The sequence below is a fragment of the Notamacropus eugenii genome, chromosome 1 (genome assembly GCF_028372415.1).
Source record: "Notamacropus eugenii isolate mMacEug1 chromosome 1, mMacEug1.pri_v2, whole genome shotgun sequence".
NCBI classification, from domain to species: domain Eukaryota; kingdom Metazoa; phylum Chordata; class Mammalia; order Diprotodontia; family Macropodidae; genus Notamacropus; species Notamacropus eugenii.
Window position 1 is genome coordinate 496,374,421 of NC_092872.1, and position 17,561 is coordinate 496,391,981.

General features: G+C 42.1%; 1 pseudogene; it reads right to left on the bottom strand.

Annotated features, from left to right (window-relative positions):
- Nucleotides 1-1,152: 1,152 nt before the first annotated feature.
- On the bottom strand, nt 1,153-10,635 carry LOC140518569 (uncharacterized; annotated as a pseudogene).
- Nucleotides 10,636-17,561: the final 6,926 nt, after the last annotated feature.

Below are 17,561 nucleotides of genomic sequence, written 5' to 3' on the forward strand. Positions count from 1 at the left end.
AATCCAGGATGGGCCAGGACAGAAGATCTAGTGCTGGGGTGGGCCCAGAAGTCTATCTCTAAGGTTGTGAGTTGGGAGAGGACTGATATCCAGGAAGAGCTAGGGATAGAAGTCGGGCCTCAAGGGTAGCAAAGCACTGAGAACACGTGTATTGCAGGCCATGGCCTTGCGGAGGCTTCGGATCGTGACAATAACTTTGGCTGTGACCGCGCTCCTGTTCCTGCCCCCAAAAACCTGCTTCCCGTTGCCCAGTGCTTGGGAAGTCCGTGTACTGAGCCCAGACCATTTGGGAACTTGGAGACAACTTATGGACTCCACTGGCGAGCAGGGGAGGTCGATTCGCACCCCTCCAAGTTGGAAGCAGCGAGAGAGGATCCCCAACGCCCTGGATCTGCCCTTCCACCTGCTGCGGGAGATTCTGGACCGCGCAAGGGAAGAGAGGATGCGCAGCCGTGCGCGGAACAACCAGCGCTTGCTAGAGAGAGTGGGCTAGTGAGGCTACGAGACCAAGGGACTAAGAAGGAGGGGTACCTGCAGGGTGGCGGGTGGAGATGGGGGGAGCTGGAAGTAGACAAGTCAAAGGACAGAGGTTGGGGCAGGAGTGGCTGCCGGGACCCTGAGAGTTCCACGACCTTTTAAAACAGCCAAGTTTAAAGCAAAATTGAAGTCTCTGGTTTATTGAGGGAAACTACCCCTCTGTGTCTGTGTCCGCGTCCTCTCTCCGCTACCCGGAGAACGTCTCTCTTAGTCTTAGTAACTTACTCTCTGCTTCAGCGGCGAATTTCCCCATTTTCCCCATACGCCACCTGCTCTGGGAAATGGCGACCAACACTGGGATCCCCAACTCTTGGGACTAGTTCAGTATTTCGGAAAGGGGGTATTGTCTAGCAGGAGACTGCATATAGGCCATTTAGTCCAACCTCCTGCTCCCCGACCCGAGAAAGGACAGCTCTCTTCCCAAACCCAATTTGCAAATGGTCACGAAGTTTTGAGCTCCAGGCATCCAGGAGAGGGCGGGAAGAAACTTTTTTTTGATAGTGTACAGCACGGAGCCCGAAAGAAATATGTGAAGAGCTCAAGCTCCCCCAGGATCGCGGCAGCCCCAGGACTAGGTTAGGGGAGGCAGTGACCTAAGAAAGTCCCGCCCTTCCGTCAGCACTTCAGTAACTAGGGGCTGGAGAGTAAGGAGTGACCCGAGACAAAACCCTGAGGCTCCCCTGCTTCCTTCTCTGACCCTTCAAAGGCCTGCACGTCTGTATTCTGCAAGTGAAGAACGGAAGAGTCAGAAAAAGAGACACTTAAGCAACCGTTTCACCTATCCCTTTCTCCTCTTCCACCTCTTTGCCGGGTTCACGCCTCATCCTCTCTCCCGGGGGGTTGGGGGGGGGGGGCGGAGAATCCTCCTGGATTCTACACTAAGATTCCTAGAGGGATAGGAGGTGGGATCTCTAAGGGAAATCCGTCTTCGGTCTCACTGACCTGACTGCACCCAGGTGTTCCTGTCCCATCTCCGCTGTTCCGGCCTCTGCCAGTACTGCCGGTCCCTTCGCTCCCCGAGGTCTCAGCCCCGCACAGACCCGGGTTGGGGGATTCGGCCCGGGGAGTCCGGGGAGGTGGTACTGGGATGCGGCCTGGAGTTGAGGGGCATTCGCTGTCCTGGAGTTTCGCACTAATAGCTCCGCCAGCCTCAGGTTCCCCTCCGGTCTCCTCTCCATCCTGGCAAGAAGATTTAAGGACTTTTACTAGACTCAGATATCAAAGTCCCGGGGATTCTGTCCAAAACCCAGAGGGAGGCCACGCCCTCTAACACCTTACCGGCCTCCCGCTTCTCGGTTCCAAGTCTTCCTCCTGGGCTGCCCCCTGGGACTGCAGTGTCCCAACTCCAGCCTCTTCAGGGGCCTCGGCTCCCGACGCAAACGCTGCGGCTACCTCCTCTTCCAGGTCCTCGCCTACTCCAGATTCCTCTGCCGCTGCAGCGCAGTCCCCCTCTTCTGAGGAGGCTACCACCGCTGCCTCCAGCGGTTCCTCCACTAGGTCATTTGTTAGGAAATGAGGGCAAAGCAATCAGAGTAGACTTCAGCCTCGAAATCCTGAGCCCTCCTGCCTCCCTGCTAGTGCTGGATATGCCCCAATCCTCCCCACACCAGGACCTGGATTCCCTTCAACCCTTTCCCCCAGGACCAAGGCTCTTCAACCCCTCCTCCAGGACTGAGGTTCTCCTAACCTCCCACCACACTTGATGATCCCTCGACTTCTTCCTCTCAACTCTGACAGCAGTTATCAGAATCTCCCAACCAGGGCTAAAACCTGCCCAACCAGGGCTGAGCTGCTCTCAGTAGGGACTCCCAAATCTCCAATCCCCCTCCCCCATCTAGGAATGGGGCTCTCCCAAGTGATTTTTTTCTCTCTTAAAGTAAAAAATTTTTTTTTGTTAGACCAAAACTTGCATAAAAATAATAAAAAGTTCCTCACTCTATAGCAGGGGTGGGAACCCTGGGACCTTGAGGCCCCATGTGACCCTCTAGGTCCTCAAGTGAGGCCTTCTGACTGAATTCAAACTTTACAGAACAAATTTGTTCTGTAAAACTTGGACTCAGTCAGAAGATTGCATCCAAGGACCTTGGAGGCCCCATGTGGCCTAGAAACCCCAGATTTCCCACCTTTGTTCTATACCAAATGATCAAGAAAGCAAAATGATTACAGATATGCTGTAGTCCCAAAGCAATGTCTCTGAGCTGGCTTCTTCATGTTTCCCAGGGTTTCTTCAGTGTTTTCCTTTTGAACCCAACAGATTCAGTCACTCTCCTTCCAGATGTCAGGATTCAGCTCAGTTTCTCCCTAAGGTCCTCCTCAATTCCCTTACTGCAGGTCATATGTTTCCTACTTCTCTTTTCTTTCTTTTTTTTTTTTAAGGTAATAGGGGTTGACTTGCCCAGGGTCACACAGCTACTAAGTGTATATGGTCACATTTGAACTCAGGTCCTCCTGATTAAAGGGCCTGTACACTATAAACCACTTAGCTGCCCTCCGACTTTCCTTTTCTAAAGTTAGCCTCTGGAGTTGCACACATTCCTTCAGCCTTGCCAACCATCCCTGTACAAATACAGACAGCTCAAAATCAGGCTCAAAATCTAGTCATTTCCTTTCCTATCCTAAGAAAATTTAATCTCTAGAAAGGGGAGGGCTCAGGACTTTTTCTAGGAGAAAAGGGTGGGAAAGGGAGGAGTGGGAGAGAGACACGGGGACAGTGACGAAAGAAAGGACAAGAAGGCGCTGACTGAAGGATAAGGGAGAGTGACAAGAAAGGAACAGAGGCTATATGGGAGGCAGAAAGATGAGGGGACTAAGGAGGGACTGACCTCCTATCCTTGGACCACCAACGCCTCCAGAACAACCCTGGGCTTAGAGAAGAGAGCACCTTATAAATCAAATCCCAAATCCCTCAAGATCCATTTCTTTTGGGGTCTGGGTTTCCAGGATGCTACATGAAAAGCAGTCCCTTTCGAGCACCTAACCTAGGTCATCCCTTTCATAAGTAAAGTGGCTTTCATAACTACTCTTATGGAGGCTTCCCAAATCACTCAGACTCCAGCTCCCAAATTTCTCCATTTCTCCCAAATATTCAGAGACAAATTTCGGCTCAATATGAAAAAGAAACATCCTAATAATTAGAATTCCAAAGTGGGACGAGTTGCCTCTGGAAGGAGTGAGTTCCTCATCAAATGGAGGCTGGATGAACATTTGGAGATGTTACAGAGAGAATTCTTAAGCGAGAGAAAAGGTTGGACTAGACCTCCTAGGAGATTTCACACATTCTGATAAAGTCACTTGTCCTCTAGGGGACAACCACAACCCATAGGTGCACTCTGCCCCCCTAGACCCTCTCTGCACCTCCACATTCCGGCAAGTGTTCTGCAGCTCGGCTATCAGCGCTTGGATCCGCTCATTGGAGGCCACCAGGGTTCGGATTCAGTCAGCTCCGCCTGGACAGGGAAAGGGAGGAGCTCAGGACCTGCTCTTTCCTTTTCTGCCCCGCTCCCCCAACTCCTCTTCCCGCCCCAGTCCCGAGGTACTGAGCACCTTGTGCTGTTCTTACACGTCAGAGAGGGGGGCCACTCGGCAGGCCTGGTGCTCCCCAAACACCTTGCACAGGGAGCAAGTGGGCACGCGGCACGTGACGCAGTAGGATGTTGATCTTTTCATCCTCATGCTCCTCGCAGGTGGGACACTCGGGTTTCAGCAGCGGCTTGGGGCTGACGGTAGGTAAGGGACAGGGGAGTCAGGCGGGGACCTAGCCTCAGGGGACCTCGAGACTGCGGCCCTCTCTGGGCTCAGCTCTGTATGCCCAGGGGAATGAAGTCTTATAGCAAGGACTTCTGGTTAGGGGTCAGGGGGGAGGCGTCATATATTGGGGAGGTCTAGGCCCTAAGGTAGTACCTGGCAGACTCCTGTTTGTAGATGTCGATGATGTTTTCCACCAGCAGGTTCCTCTGGAGTCCATATACCTCGTGCCTGTCGAGGACCACCTCGTGGCGGCAGGATGGATAGCGGAATCTTCCGCTGGAGCCCAGCGTGGTCCCTCGGGACTGAAAGGGAAATATATGGGACACCTACGCTTAGGATCCTTCTTCAAAGTCCATGTCAATCACACTTCCTCGGATCCAGTATTTCGAGACTCTTCCAGAGAGAGGCCTCCTAGGGGGTGGGGGTGGGCAAAGGGTGGTGTCTATGGTCCCTAGGGTCATCAACACGGCTAATTTTGAAGGACTTAGAGCAGATGGGGAGTGCCCAGAGGAGGGAGGCTAGGACTAGTCAGAGGAACTGGTCATGTTTTTCCTGAAGAGGGTTGAGGGGAGGGTATGTGATAGACATTTTAGCTGTTTTTCAAGCATTTGAAGAATCCTGCTATGGAAGAGGGATTCCTTTGGCACCAGAGAGCAAAACCATATAGAAGTAAAAGTTGCAGAGAGTTAGATTTAGGCTTTATGTAAATAAGGAAAGGCTTTTTTTTTTTTTAATTTGAGCTGTCCGTGAATGGAAGGCACTATCTAGGAAGGTAGTGGGTTTCTGATTCTTTGGTAAGGGGAGGGGGTCTTCAAGCAGGCACTGAATGGCTACTAAATAATAATACTAACTAGCATTTATTTAGACCTTTATGGTTTGTCAAGTGCTTTACAAAAATCATCTCACTTTGCCCTCACAATAAGCCTGGGAAATAGGTGATCTTATTATTACCTCCATTTTACAGATGAGAAAACTGAGGAATAGAGAGTTAATGTGATTTGTGAGGTCACACAGCCAGTGAGTGACCTGGTTGCTTAGGTAGTATAGTGGGTAGATTCCACTCGTTGAAAATTTGTAGGTGGGATTTTATTTGGATATAGGTTGAACAAGATTACACTGAAGTTTCTTCTAGTTCTGAAATTCTGTGATTTTGGTCCTTACAGTGTTTCCAAGGCGGGATGAGGAGCTTCAGGTACCAATGTTCTGGTAACTGCTTTATGAGCATCGCTAAGGAAAGGTGGTTGCTTTTGTATTGCAGTAGCAGCACATGACCACCAGATGGGGTGATGGTTCAGCTTTTTCCAGATATTTTCCCACCGTCTCCCACCCCAACCTCTATTTCCAGCCACTACAACAAAGAATGTTTTGTTTTGTTTTTAAAACTCATCTACAGTTGTGTTTATTGAATAGAGTTTGCAATTTATTTACTGAACAATCTTTTCAAAGGCTCTGTTCTGGGACCCCTTCTTTTCTTCCTCTATTATTTTCTTAGTGAGCTATCAGGTCCACGATTTCAATCTTCTCTATACAGATAACTATCAAATCTCCTTGTCTAGATCTAACCTCTTTTTAACCTCCAGTCTCACATCTCCACCTGCCTGTTAGACGTCTTGAAGTGGATATCCCATACATATCCTAAATTCAACATGTCCAAAACTGAACTCATTATCTTTCCTTCCAAATCCTCTCTTCTTCCTAAGTTCCTAATTATTATCAAGAGTACCACCATCCTTCTTAGTCACCCAGGCTCACAATCTAGACGTCATCATCAATTCTTCAAGCTCTCTCACTCCCTAAATTAGCTTTTAAGACTTGTCCTTTCTACCTTAATAATAATATCTCTCATATACTTCCCCTTCTCTCCTCTGTCACTTATAACCATCCTGGAACAGGACCTCTTATCTGGACCAATGCAATAGCCTGCTGGTTTGTCTCGTTACCTCATGCATCTCTGTATTCCAGTACATCTTTCACTCAGCTGTCAAAGTGATCTTCCTAAAGCTCAAATCTGACTGTGTTATCCCACTATTTAATCAACTCTTTGTTACCTTCAGGTTCAATTATAATACCCTTTTGACTTTTAAAGCCCGTCTTAATATAATCCCTTCTTACCTTTTCAGTCTTCTTATACTTTATTCCCTTCCACGTACTCTGCAATCCAGTGACTCTGGCCTCTGCTGATTCTCAAATATGACTCCATCTCTCTACTCTGAGCATTTTCATTGGCTGTCCCCTATGTTTGGAACTCCCCACATTTCCACCTCCTAGATTCCTTGGCTTCCTTCTTCAAGTTTTAGCTAAAGTCATGTGTCCTTGAAGAGGCCTTTCCCAGTCTTCCTTGATCTTAGTAAATTCTCTCTGTTGATTATTTCCAATTTTTCCTGTATATATAACTTGTTTGTACGTAGTTTGCATGCTGTCTCCTGCATTAGACAATGAACTTGAGAGCAAGGACTGGGTTTTTTTTTGCCTTTTAAAAAAAATATTCTCATCATTTATCACAGTGCCTGTCACATAGGCATTTAAGAAAATGCTGGTTGACTTGCGCTAGCCTGAGAATCAGGAGACCTGAATTTCTGTCCTGGCTATGCCATCTATATCATGTGATCCAGGGCAAGTAACTTCAGTTTTCTGGGTCTCGGTTTCCTCATATGTAAAATGGAGATACCAATATTCGTACTGTCTACCTCACAGGGTTATGAGAAAAGAGTTATAAATCTTAAAATAATATGTGAATATAAAATATTATTTGGGGAGCTCAATTTCTTTATAAAATGAAGACAGTATACTAGATGGACTCTAAGAATCCTTTCTACTCTAAGTACCAGCTAGGCAAGGAGAATTTTTATTTTTCCTCTCTCTAAAAGTCCCTATACCAAGTTGCTTTTTGCTTGGTAGTTTTCTGTGAATTGGTGATCTTTGAGATATTTTTTTAAAAAAAGTTCCTCATTCTGCTCTATGTTGGAAGGAGGAATCTTTGCCCCTGGGTGGGTTCCAACTTGGTGACAGAAGGCTGAAACTCAGGAAGTTAAGCAGGAGTACTGGTTGAGAAGGTGATGCTGATGGACCTGGAGAAGAATCTGGAGACAAGCAGGCACTGGGGACATGGGTATTTTTACCAGGAGGATTCATGGGGCACATCAGCAACTGTGGACACAGGATATTTAATCTGGATGGGCAAGTGACAGATATTGCTTCTTGAGGAAGGGGATGGCAAGCACATCTATGTACATCATCTATGCCTTTGGCCACCTGCCCTTGTCTGGTCCCAAGACCCTGCCCAGTTAGAATGACATGCAGTATGTCCAGATACCAAATAGCCAAGAGCCTCTTTCTTCATGGTCTGAGTGCTACTGGGCAAGATCTCTCAGAAATTAAATAACATGTGACTTCCAAAATCTTTCTTAAGATCACAGGATTTAGAGTTGGAAGAGTTCTTAGAGATTAATTAGTTCAACCTCCCGGTTTTTTGTTTGGGAAATTTACTCTCAAAGAGGGTAAAAAATAACTTGGCTCAGGTCACACAACTACCTTGCCTCAGACAAGAATCTGGATTAGAACTGAGGTCTTTGGACGCCAAATCCAGTTCTGCTTCCATTTCCAGTGATTTTAGGGTTATGATCATTAAGAGCCATGGCTCCTGCAAATTGTCTGATGAAAAGGTCCTTTCTCAAGAACTTGAGTGCCTACTATGTACAAACGCTGTGCTGAGGTCTTTGTAAATATTATCTCATTTGATCATTTGAGAAAACGCATCCACAAAGCTATTTTCCTTAGCCCCAAGGTCCAGATCAAAAACTTCCAGCAACCTTTTACTGGCAGTGTTTCTTGGTGTTCTCATTCAGTGGCCTACTGTTTGCAAGTTCTAGCAGCCTTCTCCCTGCTTGCCCCAGAGGTATAACCCTCCCTCCCACTCAGAACACATTTGCCTGGGTGAAGGTGACCAGGGAGGTCACTTGAGAAACAAAGGTAGTTTAGGATTGGTGTGTACCTCTCTCTCTGACTGTCCTCTGCTTGGTCTGCTCAGGATCCCAGGGAATAATAGGGGAGGGAGAGGAGGAGGGGAGAGGAGGGCAGAAGACAGAATCTATAGCAGTCAATGAGTCTGCAGGGCTACAGCTCACCTGGAATATGTCATTGGCACACTTCCGACACAGGTTGTGCTGGCAGGGGAGGATGACAACGGGCTTGGAGAACATCTCCAAGCAGATGGTCCAGATGAGCTGCCTCTCCAGTGTGTCCATGATGTGGCAGTCTGGAGGAAATGAGCTGTAATCAATTTTCAGAGATATCTCAAGGATGAGGAAAAAAAATAAAGCCACCAAGAAAAACCTCCTTCTTCACGGCCAACAGGAGCCCTGAAGAACCGAGACTTGTCTTGTTTATCCCATTTGTGTGGCACAAGGGAATAGTGACAGGTTTTGGGAGAGGGGAGAAGTGGGTTGTGGACTAGCTTGTCAGTTGTGCTAAATGCAGACCCTGAGTATCCGTCCCTAGGGTGGGTGTTTCTTGCATTAGTTTCTCCAGAACATTCTCATGTTACCAAGGAGCCCTTTGGGCCATAGAGATCAGGCTGGCAGGCAGCCTCAACTAATTCTAAAGCCTAACCTATGGGAAGAATATTTTTCATATTACACATACAGGTCTCTGTTCAAACATTTAAGCAATTGCCCCATGAAGAAGTTTTTACTTAGATTTCCTCATGACCTCTATTCTTCTGGATCTCTGACTTCTTCATCTATATGATGGGTACGTTGTTATTGGAGCCAAGATTTATAAAGCTTGAAACAGAAGGCTCAAAATACAGAGACCTTTGGGAAGGAAGCACAGTAGAAAATTCCGTCCTTGAAATTGTCCAAGTAAGATCTAAATTCACTAACCACTGAATTGTACTACCAGATTTATGACCTATTCCCTGACTTTTATTCTTCATAAAAATGAAGAGGTTTTGTTTATTTGGGTTTTTTTTACTTTTATTTTTCTTTTCCTCTCTGAGTTTAGAGATCTTGAAGCTGCTGGCTTTGTTGTACAAATAATAAATAGCCTTTGAGAACCAGAAGGGTTGGTACCAGAACCCATGTCCAGAAGAGGAAAGACACTTTTTACTTGATTTTGCCAATAGCTAGCTCATGCCACCACAATCAGTTCCACTTCTTTTAAAAAAATTATTTCAATCAGCAAAAATTTGCCTTTTCTTGTACCCCCTGCTACAACTAAAAATGAAAGAAAAACAAAACCTCTGTTACAAACACATATAATCAAACAAACAAACAAAAATTCTGCATTGGCTGTATCCAAAAATGTCTCATTCTTCACTGTGAGACACACACACATACACACTATTCATTTATTTTTAGTTTTCAACATTCACTTCCATAAGATTTTGAATTTTAAATTTTCTCCTCCTCCCTCCCCAACATGGTGCACAATCTGATATTGGCTCTACTTATTCATATTAAATATATTTTCACATTAATCATGATGTAAAGAAAAATTAGAACTAATGGGAGGAACCATGAGAAAGAAGAAACTAACAAAAAACCCCAACAAAAGTAAAGGAAGGCAAATAGTCTGCTTTCATCTGCATTCAGACTCCAAAGTTCTTTCTCCAGATGTGGATAGCATTTTTCTATCATGAGTCTTTTGGAGTTGTCTTAGGTCCTTGCATTACTGACAAGAGCTAAGTCTATCAAAGTCAGTCATCGCACAATGTGGCTGTTACTGTGTGCAATGTTCTCCTGGTTCTGCTCACTTCATTCACCATCAGTTCATATAAGCCTTTCCAGGTTTTACTGAAATCTACCTGCTCATCATTTCTTAGAGCACAGTTGCATTCCATTACATTCATATACCACAACTTGTTCAGTCATTCCCTGATGGATGGGCATTCCCCCAATTTCCACTTCTTGGCCACCGCAAGAAGAGCTGCTATAAATGTTTTTGTACATGTGGGTCCTTTCCCTATTTTTATGATCTCTTTGGGATACAGCTCTAGAAATGGTTTTGCTGGATCAAAGAGTATGCAGTTTTCACTCTGAGTCTTTCATCTCTTTATCAGGAGATGGATAACATGTTTCACTATTAGTCCTCTGGAATCATGGCTGGTCATTGTCCTGAACAGAGTTTCTAATTGTTTCAGAGTTATTTATTGTTGTATAAATTATTTTCCTCGTTCTGTTCATTTAATTCTGCATTGGTTCATAAAAGCCTTTCTGGGTTTCTCTTAAACCATCTCTTTCATCATTTCTTATAACACAATATAATTCTACTATATTTATATAGTATAAGTTGTTTGGGGTACCTCCTCAGATTCTCATTGTCACTCAAAAAGCTATCAATATTTTTGTACATTTTTAGGGTTTGTTCTCATTGGGACTAATCCCTTCCCTGATTTACATCTTCTCTAATTGCCCCTGTTTCTTTCTCTCCTTTCCCTCTCATTTCCCTGTTGAGTGAAATATATTTATTTCTATATCCAAATGTGTGTGTCTTTTGACCAGTTCAGATGAGAATGAGGTTCAGGTGTCAGCTGCTCTCCTCATCCTTTCTCCTTATTTCTGTAGATGTCTTTGCACACCCTGATTATGAGATGATTTTCCCTAACCTTTATTTTCCTCCCTCCTTCTAGTGCATTACTCTTACTCTCTCCTTCCATTCCTCTTTTAAGATAATTAAAACACAACAATCACTCCCAGACTTTGCTTCCAGTTCTAAACTATCACAAAAATGTGCTGCTATACTTGTTTGGGTATTTATAAGAATTTTATTCTTATCTATGTCTTCCATGGGGGTATAAGCCCAGTAATAGAGTCTCTGTTTCAAAGAGTATGGGTGTTTTAGTCACCTTATTTGCATAATTCTAAATTGTTTTCCAAAATGGTTGAACCGTTCATTTCACAGCTTCACCAGCAATGTATTAGCATATTAGATGTAGCATTACATTAATGCATTAGCAATATATTAGATTTTATTATTATATAGAAATGCAGTTGATTTTAGAGGATTCATTTTGTAGATTACTACTTTGCTGAAGCTTTTGTGTTTTCCCTTTCCCCTTGATCCCCTGGTATTTTCCAACGATACCTTATCATCAGCAAATAGAGATAGTTTTGTCTCCTCTTTGCAGACATTTATGCCTTTTATTTCTTTTTATTGACTTATCACTGTTGCATTTCCAGCACTATATTAAAAAATAGTGGGGAGTTTGGGCATTCTTACTTTATATCTGTATTGTCTGCTTACTTTTGTTTTTAGATATACTTTTTCTTATAGTATGGGCTTATCACCCAGAATTGGGAGTTTAGTCATTTCTTTACCAAAGATCATTTAGAATTTATCTATTCCTTTCCACTTCTACTACAAACATCCCAGTTCAGGCATTCGTTATCTCTCACCTGGTTCATTCTAATCTCTTAAATTGTCTCACTGTTTTAGCCCTGTCCATAGTTGGCACTTAATAATTGCTTGTTGGATGAATCATCATCAAACTGTCATTCAAACTGCACTTAGTCTTCCACCAGTGAGGGGGAGCTCATTACTTCTTAAGGCATCTCATTTCATTTTGGGGTAGATCTAATCATCAGGATATATGCTAGGCCTGTTCCTCGTCTTTTAAATGAGGGAATTGGACCACATGATATCCAAGATCCCTTTTAGCTCTGAATCTACACTGAGGCAAAATCTGTCTCTTTGTAACTTCTACTCATAGATCTTAGTTGTCTCTCAGTCCAAGAATCAGTTCAATTCCTCTTTCAAATGACAACCTCTCTAATACTTGAAGATAACAATTACATCCCTTTTTTTCATAGCTCTCATTCCCAAGTCTTCTCTTCACAGGCTAATGTCTCTAGTTTCTTAACTGATTCTCATATGGCGTGGTTTCCAGTATCTACATCACCTTGGCTGTATCCCTTCTGGATGTATTCTACTCTATTAATGTCCTTCCTAAAATGTGCCCCCCAGTGTAGAGTGAAGTGGAACTGTGACCTCTCTTAGTTTGGACACTAGATTTATTAATTAATTCAACCTAACATCAAATTACTCCCCCTCCCCTTTTAAAAACTGCAATATTACACTACTGACTCATACTGAAAATATAGTTCACTAAAGATATACAAGGGCAGCTAGGTGGTGCAGTGGATAGGGTGCCAGGCATGGAATCAGGGAACTCATCTTTGTAGATTCAAATCAGGCCTTAGACACTTAGCTGTGTGATACTAGGCAAATCACTTACCCCTGTTTGCCTCAACTCTTCATCTAAAATGAACTGGAGAAGAAAATGGCAAGCCTCTCCAGTATCTTGGCCATGAAAACCCTAAATGGGGTCACAAAGGGTCAGACACAACTGAGCATGCATGTGAAATATAAAAAAAATTTTTTCACATGTATTATTTTCAGGCCACATCTTCCTCATTCTGAGCTTACAATCTGATTCTGAATCTATGTGTAAGCCTTCGCATTTATTCTTATTACATTTCATCTTATGACCCATTGTTCTAGCCATCCATTGTTAGCTCTTACAACACTGTGCTATTAGTGAGTGATAACCATACTGTCCTGTTGTTAGAAATGAATAGCAGAAGGTAAAGCCAGATTCCTGAGGTACTAGATCTTCTTTTAAGTTAGATAAATTCATTAATCATTACTTTCTGGTCTGGTAATTGAACTACTTCTTTTTCTTTTTTTAATTTTTAAAGTTTATTTATTTTTAGTTTTCAACATTCACTTCCTTAAGTTTTAAATTTTCTCCTACTCTTTCCCTTCCCTTCTCCCTCCCCAAGACTGCATCCAATCTGATATAGGCTCTACACATACATTCCTATTAAACATATTTTCACATTAGTCATGTAGTGTAGAGGAATTAGAACAAATGGGATGAACCATGAGAAAAAAATAACAAAATGAAACAAAATAGTCTGCTTCGCTCTGCATTCAGACTCCATGGTTCATTCTCTGGATGTGGATGGCATTTTGCATCATGAGTCCTTTGAAATTGTTTTAAGTCCTTGCACTGCTGAGAAGGGCTAAGTCTATCAAAGTCATCGCACAGTTCTAACCCAGCAAATTCTGATTACCCCTTCCCTCAATCTGCCCTCCCTTGTATTACACACATTGCACAATGTGGCTGTTACTGTGTACAATGTTCTCCTGGTTCTGCTCATTTCACTCAGGATTAGTTCATATAAGTCTTTCCAGGTTTTTCTGAAGTCTACCTGTTCATCATTTCTTATAACACAATAATATTCCATTACATTCATATACCACTTGTTCAGTCATTCCCCAACGAATGGGCATCCTCCCAATTTCCAGTTCTTAGCCACCATAAAAAGAGTTGCTATAAATGTTTTTGTACACATGGGTCCTTTTCTCATTTTTATGATCTCTTTGGGATACAGCCCTAGAAGTGGTACTGCTGGGTCAAAGGATATGCACATTTTTTTAGCCCTTTGGGCACAGTTCCAAATTGCTCTCCAGAATGGTTGGATCAACTCACAACTCCATTAACAATGAATTAGTATTCTAATTTTCCTGCATCTTCTCTAACATTTATCATTTTCTTGTTTTGTCATGTTCGTCAATCTAAAGGTGTGATGGGATACCTCAGAGTTGTTTTGATTTGCATCTGTCTAATCAATAGTGATTTAGAGCATTTTTTCATATAACTATAGCTTTAATTTCTTCCTCTGAAAACTGCCTGTTCATATCCTTTGACCATTTATCAATCGGCAATGAGTTGTACTCTTGTAAATTTGATATAAATATATTCTAAATATATTTTAGAAATGCCACCTTTATCAGAGACCCTAGCTATAAAAATTCTTTCCCAGTTTTCTGCTTCCTATGTAATCTTGATTGCATTGGCTTTGTGCAAAAACTTTTCAATTTAATGTAATCAAAATTATCCATTTTGCCTTTCATAATGTTCCCTGTCTCTTGTTTGGTCACAAATTCCTCCATTTCCCATAAATCTGACAGATAAATTAGTCCTTACTCCCCAATTTGTTGATAGTATCAGTTTTTACATCTAAATCATGTATCCATTTGGATTTTATTTTGGTATAGTGTCAGATGTTGGCCTATGACCAGTTTCTGCCATACTATTTTATAGTTTTCCCAGCAGTTTTGTCAAAGAGTGAGTTCTTATTCCAGAAACTGATATCTTTGGGCTTATCAAACAGTAGATTGCTATAATCCTTGACTACTGTCTTGTGTACCTAGCCCATTCCACTGATCTACCCATCTATTTCTTAGCCAGTACCAAGTAGTTTTGACGATTACTACTTTATAAAACAATTTAAGAACTGGTATGGCTAGGCCACCTTCGTTAGCATTTCTTTTCATCAATTCCTTTGATATTCTGGACCTTTTGTTCTTACGTGAATGTTATTATTTTTTCTAGCTCTATAATTTTTTGGTTGTTTGATTGGCATGGCAGTGAATAAGTAAATTAATTTAGATAGAATTGTCATTTTCTAAAAATTTATTTTAGTTTTCAACATTTATTTTAACAAAATTTTGAGTTCCCAGTTTTCTCCCCATTTCCCTCCCCCCACCCCATAATGCCTTACATTCCGATTATCCCTTCCCTCAATCTGCCCTCCCTTCTATCACACTCCTCCCTTCCCTTATCCCCATCTTCTCTCTTTTCTTATAGGACAAGATAGATTTCTATACCCCATTACTTGTATCTCTTATTTCCCAGTTGTGTGCAAAAACAATTCTCAATATTCATTCCTAAAACTTTGAGTTCCAACTTCTCTCCCTTCCTCCCTCTCCACCCATCCCCACTGAGAAGACAAGCAATTCAATATAGGCTATACATGTGTAGCTTTGCAAAAGATTTCCATAATAGTTATGTTGTGTAAGACTATATTTCCTTCCATCCTATTCTGCCCCCACTTATTCTATTTTCTCTTTTGACCTTGTCTCTCCCCAAGTGTTTACTTCTAATTACTCCCTCCACCCATTTTCCCCTCCTTTCTATCATCCCCCCCACCCAACTTGTCCCCTTCTCCCCTACTTTCCTGTAGTGTAAGAGATTTTCATACCAAACTGAGTGAGCATATTTCCTCCTTAAGCCAAATGTGAAGAGTAAGCTTCACTTTCCCCCTCTCACCTCCCTTTTCTCCTCCATTGAAAAAGCTTTTTCTTGCCTTTTATGAGATTTGTCCCATTCCATTTCTCCTCCCAACATATTCCTCTCACCCCTTACTTTTATTTTTTTAGGTATCATCCCTTCTTATTCAACTCACCCTGTGCTCTGCCTCTGTCTCTCTATGTGTATATATATATATATATATATATATATATATATATATATATATATATATATATATATATATATATATATATATATATATGTCTGTGTGTGTGTGTGTGTGTGTGTGTGTGTGTGTATAATCCTTTCAACTACCCAAATACTGAGAAAAGTCTCAAGAGTTACAAATATTATCTTTCCATGTAGGAATATAAACAGTTCAACTTTTGAAAGTCCTTTATTTCTCTTTTCTATTTACCTTTTCATGCCTTTTTTGATTGTGTTTGAAAGTCAAATTTTCTGTTCAGTTCTGGTCTTTTCATCAAGAATGCATGGAAGTCCTCTGTTTCACTGAATGACCATTTCCCCCCCCTTAAGTATTATACTCAGTTTTGCTGGGTTAGAATTGTTATTTTTATTTTAATAGCTCAGCATATCCACGAGGAACTGTTTTTCCAGTTATTTAGATCTGACTTTATTTGTGCAAAGTTTTGAAATTGTGTTCATATAATCCCTGGGTTTGTTTGGGCAGGTAGACTTCCAAATATTTTCTGTCGACAGCAACTTTAAATGGGATTTCTTTTCCACCTAGTTCACACAGCCATCTTGCCCCAGGGATACAACCTTCACTGAAATCCACTTATACTATACCTGCAACTTTACGCTTTCCAAAGACAAAAATGAGGTTTGACATGACCTATTCTTGATGTAACCAGTGCAGTGACCTTCTAAATGTTGACTGAATTGAATTCTTTTAACAAAGTCCTGTAATTTTTCCAGAAATCCAAATAATATTCCACCGTTTGGACAGAGACACCCTCACACTTTTCTGGGGTGGAAAAAGGACCCTATTTACTCCTATGAGCCTCAGCAATTTTTTAAAGATCACCCATAGCTTTTTAGCAAACATTAGCTAGGTTTAAACACCCAGGTATATATATGATCCATTTAGGCCCAGGGACTCAAACTTGTTTGTTGCAGATAGGTGCTCAGTCTTTATCAGTTACCTTCCTGAGTTTCAGTTCCATTCATTATTCCTCCCCATCCTTTCCAGACTTAAGACTTTCTCTTTGGTAGAGACACAAAAAAAATGCTACAGTAGAATAGTTCATTGACCACTATCCTTGTTCCATTTACTGTAAGCAGTGGCACTATTTTTCCTAATACTGCCCTTGTATCTAACACACACACCCCATAAGCTTTTTCTTATCCTTTCCTGCAGCCCAAATATCCTTCCTGATGCATGGCTTTCATCACATCACCTTTTCACTCAAAAATCTTTAGTGACTACTTCATGTCTATATGGTACAAACTCTTTATCCTATCATCTAAGGTCCTCCAACCTAATTTCATGTTATTCCTTCACTTGCTCTTTATTTCAGCAAAACTGGACACTCATCTCTCTCCCATGTTTAATTTACACTTTCTGTTCATGCTACTCTTTGTACCCAAAATGGTCTGTCTCACCCTAAAATACTTCCCTACCTTCAAGGTTCAATTCTAAAGCCTACTTTAATGTGAAGCTGCTCTAGACTGCTGAGTGATGGATGCCACCTAAAATTTCATATCATTTTATCTAGACTTCTTTACCCCTAGGCTCATTAATTCTGCCTAATACCATAACTATTTCTGTGTATTGTACCCCTGCTCTATTAGTTTGTAAGTACATTGAGGGCAAGGTCTATATCCTTTCTTTGTGGTTCTATCATCATTATATCATCCTAACAACAGAGCCTTGTATATAAGTGGCATTTGGCAAATCTGTTGAATTAAACTAATTAGATATTAAACCATGGTATCTAGGGTGCCTTATAGTCAGTTTGGTCTCACTGAAATGTAAAAAGCTGTGCACTTTGTAAACCAAAGCACTACGTAAATGTAAGTTATTATTATTAACTTGCAAGATCATTTCCACATATCCAAGGGCATAGGCTAATAGGCCTGGGACATTTAACAGGGCAGAAACTGGAGGATGCCCACCCTATAATTCGTTCAACATTTACTAATTATCTATTACATG